This window comes from Thalassophryne amazonica, chromosome 2 (assembly GCF_902500255.1).
Source record: "Thalassophryne amazonica chromosome 2, fThaAma1.1, whole genome shotgun sequence".
NCBI classification, from domain to species: domain Eukaryota; kingdom Metazoa; phylum Chordata; class Actinopteri; order Batrachoidiformes; family Batrachoididae; genus Thalassophryne; species Thalassophryne amazonica.
In genome coordinates, this window is record NC_047104.1 from 70,683,423 (window position 1) to 70,689,094 (window position 5,672).

Consider the following 5,672-nt stretch of genomic DNA (forward strand, 5'->3'; position numbering starts at 1 on the left):
GTAATTATTGTGTGGCTTTTGCCTTACAATATAAAGCGTCTTGGGCAACTGTTTGTTGTGATTTGGTGCTATATAAATAAAATTGATTTGATTTGATCTAGCCTCTAAAACTTTCGGAAGCCACAAAAAGAAAAGTAACTGCGCAAATTTATAATATATGCATGACGTCATGTTCGTGCACCCATCTCTGATTGGACAAGAGTCTACCATACTGCCTAAAAGGTTCAATAAAAAAAAAACATCCCCAGTCTGGGGAGCAATGTGACCAGATCCAGTGAGCTGGGGATGGCGGAAGGATCACCTGAGCTGGAGGCGCAGGTGATCCTTCCGCCATCCCCAACGAACTTGATCCGCTCATATTGCTCCCCACACAAGGGGTGTTTTGTTTTTATACCTCAGTGTTGTGTGGATCGAACTCAGAAAATACTGTATTTTATCAAAAATTATATGTTAAACAAGATTATGTCATCTTTAAAACATTTTATTTTGTGAGTAGACAACAAATTCATATTACACGCCGACCGGAAATAGTGCATACGGCCAACAAAGATGGCTGAAGGAAAATAGTTTCACACAACATGGATCCGCTACAACGGATACAGGGGTGCTGGATCCATTAGAAATCTAGTTGATCCACACAACACTGAGGTATAAAGGGAAAAAAATTGTGTGCAGTCCACATATCTTGCAAGTGGTAAGATGGCCGCCATTTTGCTTCAGCGGTTTGTACGGAGTGTGTGAGCCAATGAGCTATCCAGTGTTCGATGCAGATCAATGGTAAGAAGACGCTGTTTTTGAAGCAGCACAAGAGCTTAAAGAGCCACAATAAGTTACACTGTAGACAAAAACGGCATGTAAACAGTTCAAAAGTCAGCATTTTTATCTATTTATTTTTCATGTGTTTGTTTTGGTTTGTGTAATGTTTATGAACGCAACACGGGTGAGACGTTCCTTTAAGTTTATATGAGAGAACCACCGCGCACCGGCGTGAAGCTCGTTCTTATGGTAGGTGAAGGCACAAACCAGAAATAGCACACAAAATAATCCGGAAATGGCACAAAAAAATCACAATCCGGAAATCACACCAAAAATCTGAAAGGCAAAAAAAAAAAAAATGACATGGTGAGATACTGAAGAACTTTGCTCGTCATGTCCGCGACATATACATATTACTGCGACTTACTGCTTTTGATATGATCGAAGCCTCACGCAGCGGCACAAAGCTCGCTCAATGGTAAACGAAGACACAAACCGGAAATGGCACAAAACAATCCAGAAACGGCACAAAAAAATCTTCCCATAGGGGTAAAAACCACAAACCGGACAACATTGTCATAAAAAGCCGTAAAAAAGCTGCAAACCAATGGTAGACAAAGCCACAAAGTGGAAATAGCACAAAAAACTCTGCCCATGGTAGACGAAGCCACAAACTGGACAACATTGTCGTAATAAGCTACAAACCGATGGTAGGTTCTGCAACAATTATTCAATTTTAAATTATTGTTTGATGATATATACACAGATAGTGAAGAGCTTCGCTCATTAATGTCAGCGAACATATAATATGTGAAATACAAAGTGTTCCAATACTTTTGGAGGGCACTGTATCCTAACCTTATGATGAGTGCAAAATAAGTGTGGTATTATTATTGTTTTGCTTAAGAATGCTTAATTTTCACTGTTGCTGCACTTTGTGTGAAATCATAGTCATATCCTGTATCATGCTGATATGACAATATTACGATATGATAATTTGGCCATATTGTAGGCAAATAAAGAAAAATGCTTAAAAAGAAGCTGAAAGGTTTTAGCCATGCTGATCAGCTACTGTCAACGAGCTGAAAACTTTGAATATATTAATGGATATCTACAGTTACTGTTAAAAAATGCTTAAAGTGGCAGGGGGTTAGAAGGGCTGTAATGGGGGTGGGGGGGGTGGGGTGGGGGGTCTAAGGAATGGAGCTCCCAGAAGCTGAAAGGCAAAAAAAACAAAAATGGTTAAAAAGGTGGGGAGGTCTGGGGGCAGAGCTCCCCCCCCCCCCACCCACCCACAAGCTGAAAGGCAAAAAAAGTTTAAAAAGAGCGGGGGTCTGGGGTTTTAGCTATGCTCATGCTCTACCAAAGCATTTGCAAAAAAAAAAAAAAGTCTGAAGGACGTAAATGACATGGTGAGATACTGAAGAGCTTCGCTCGTCATGTCCGCGACATATATTTGGGCCCCTTCATACATAGTGCAAATTTGGTCGATTTGCGCATAAAGTGTGCATGAAGCAGGAATTGTGTGCAAAACAAGAAAATCTTAGCTGCTTCCAACGCCTCGTACACCTGTTCCTACAACTACTTGCGCACACCAGCGGCTGAAAGAGTGTGCGCTGTGTGAGCCCATCAAACCCTCTCGCAGCAGGTGTCGGCCAAATTCCAGGTGACGCACAAACATCTAACACCACTCACATGGCACTTAGAAAACATGTGGCCATTCATAGTATCCTCAAGAAAACAGTCTGCAGACAATCACTGTCGAGCTGGCAGTGAAATTTGTCTAAGTACCCCCACGACTGTGAAGTTGCCGAGTGCACATGTGGTGTGCCAGAGTGTCAGCTCCCCCCACAACATGTGTGCATGTGTTTCACACGCTCCCCGCTGCCCCCCCCCAACACATCTGTGCATGTGGTTTGCCCCCCACAGGCGAGGCTTCTCTCATCTGATCACAGAGTGACATCTTGGTCTGTGCGCTGACAGGACAGCGGGTGTGGCTGGCTGCCCACAGCTGTTGAGTCGTCCCTGGTTCTGGACATCACAGCTGCAGTACACGTCCCATGTTTTGACGGACGCGCATGTGTGCTTGTGTGGAAATAAATAAAAACATATATCGCTTTTGCAACGGGCTGGAGAAACGGACCGTCAGTTCATTTGGACATGCAGCAGGTGATCTGAATGTCACGTCTGACAGGACACACGTCAGGCCATGAGAGCTGTGAGCGGCACACCGCAGGACAAGCCAACAGTGCGACAAATATGCCACTTTCAGTCATGTGACAGCAGAAATATGCCATACCAAACGTCATTTGGTCAGTTATCACAGCTCTTTTTTATTTTTTTAGAAAATACATTTATCTGTTTGTAGATTTTAGCCATTTCACACTCCTGTGACAAGACAGTGATTGTGGTGCAGTGGTAAAGTTTCCGTCTGGTAATCAGAGCATGTGTTTGAATCCTGTGGTATTTTTTTTATTTTATTTAACCGGGGTTATTTAAACACGGGTTTCTGTATTGTGTCCCCTTTTATGTATTATTTATATCAACCCAGTGATATTCACTAATTATATAGGTGGTTTTTATTTTATTTTTCTCCACATCAGCAGGGCAATGTGGCACACCTCATCCCATGGAAACGATTTTTTGTGCCGTTTCCAATTTCCATTTCCAGTCAACCACTGAGCGAGCTCGCAAGATTTTTTTGTGCTATTTCCGGTTTGTGGCTTCGTCTACCATTGAATGAGCTCGTATTATTATTCTGCACGAAAAATAAACACAAAATAAAATCCCAAGCATGGTCATCACCTTTAAGGGCCCCTTCACACAGTGCGAGTAAGTACAACTCAGGGCAACTCGCGGCGAAACAGCTCGTATGAGCGAACCACGAAACATCGTGCCGATGGGCAGGCGTACACAATCCCGGTGCGATGGTTCTTGAAGAGCTTCGGTCGTCATGTCCATGACATATACATATATTAGTAATAATAATAACAGCTCACCTTATAAACGGTTAACGGTTTATACTTTTAATACACAGATAAACTGTGACTTCTAATACTGCTATTTACGGCTTTTGATACAAGCGAAGCGCTGCGCACCGGCATGAAGCTCGCTCTATGGTAGACGAAAGCACATCTGGAAATGGAACAAAAAAATCTGCCCAGTGGAGAAAAATATAGTTCAGTGAGAAAAAGCCACAAACCGGACATTGTTATAAAAAGCCACAACCAGATGGCAGAGAAGCCGCAAACCGGAAATGACATGGTGAGATGCTGAGCAGCTTCGCTCATTCATGTCCGCGACATATACATATTAAAAGGATGCCAGTGTTTGGGGTTTTATTATTTTTTTTTTCGTGCGTTTACTTGTGCTTCCTGGGAATGCACGGTTAGTATGACTTTACCTTTGAACAACTACAGACCTATATCAAATTTGCCTTTCTTAGGGAAAGTCCTGGAGAAAGTGGTTCACAAACAGCTCACTGACTTTCTCCTTTCTAATAAGGTTTTTGACACTTTCCAGTCGGGTTTTAGGCCACACCACAGCACAGAGACAGCTTTGATTAAAGTGACAAATGATATCCATGTAAACACAGATGCAGGCAAAGTCTCAGTCCTGGTTTTGCTGGACTTGCGCGCTGCCTTTGACACAGTGGACCATGGGATTCTACTACAAAGGTTAGAAAATTGGATGGGAGTCACTGGTACTGCATTAAACTGGTTTAAGTCCTATCTTGAAGACAGGATATACTTTGTTGAAATTGGAAATTGTGTCTCGAACAAAGTGGCGCTGACCTGTGGGGTTCCCCAGGGGTCTATCCTGGGACCACTCTTATTCAATTTGTACATGCTTCCATTGGGTCAGCTGATACGCAGCAATAATGTATCCTACCATAACTATGCAGATGACACTCAGAGCTATGTGTCATTGACAGCAGGTGAACTGGGACCTGTAGATTTACTTTGTCACTGCATCGAACAGATTAGTTTGTGGATGCAAAACAACTTCCTCCAATTAAACTCAGATAAAACTGAAACCATTGTCTTTAGCCCACAGAAACAACGAGAAAGAGTCATCTGTCACCTCGAGTCTCTCTCTCTAAAGCCTAAAGATCAGGTTCGAAAACTTGGAGTAATCATGGACTCAGACCTGACTTTAAACTGTCACATCAAATCAATAACATCAGCAGCTTTTTACCATCTAAAAAATATTGCTAAGATTAAAAATATAGTATCCAAATCGGACTTAGAGAAGCTGATCCATGCTTTTATCTCCAGCAGATTGGATTATTGTAATGGTGTACTCACTGGCCTCTCTAAACGAGCTGTCAAACAGCTACAGAACATCCAAAATGCTGCAGCTCGAGTCCTGACAAGAACCAGGAAATATGACCACATTAGTCCAGTGCTCAGATCTCTGCACTGGCTTCCAGTCCCTCAGAGAACAGACTTTAAAACAGCTTTGCTTGTGTATAAGTCTTTTCATGGTTTAGCACCAAAGTATATCTCTGATATGTTAGAGCCATATGAACCATTGCGGGTCCTGAGATCCTCTAGGACTGATCTTTTACTGGTCCCCAGAGTCAGGACTAAACACGGAGAAGCAATGTTTCAGTTTCATGCAGCTAAAATCTGGACTAAACTCCCTGAAATGGTGAGACTGGCTTCATCTGTGACAATGTTCAAATCCAGGCTGAAAACTGTTCTTTTCAGCTTGGCGTACGAGAACTGAGAGTCATCTATTTGCCTTCTTCTTTTTAAATGTAGTTTTGAAATGATATTTATGTTTTTACGATTTTATCTGTATCTTGTAATTTTTATGAAGCTGTGAAGCACTTTGAATTGCCTTGTGTACGAATTGTGCTCTATAAATAAACTTGCCTTGCCTTACCCAGCAGCCCCTGCGGCGCTTAAACA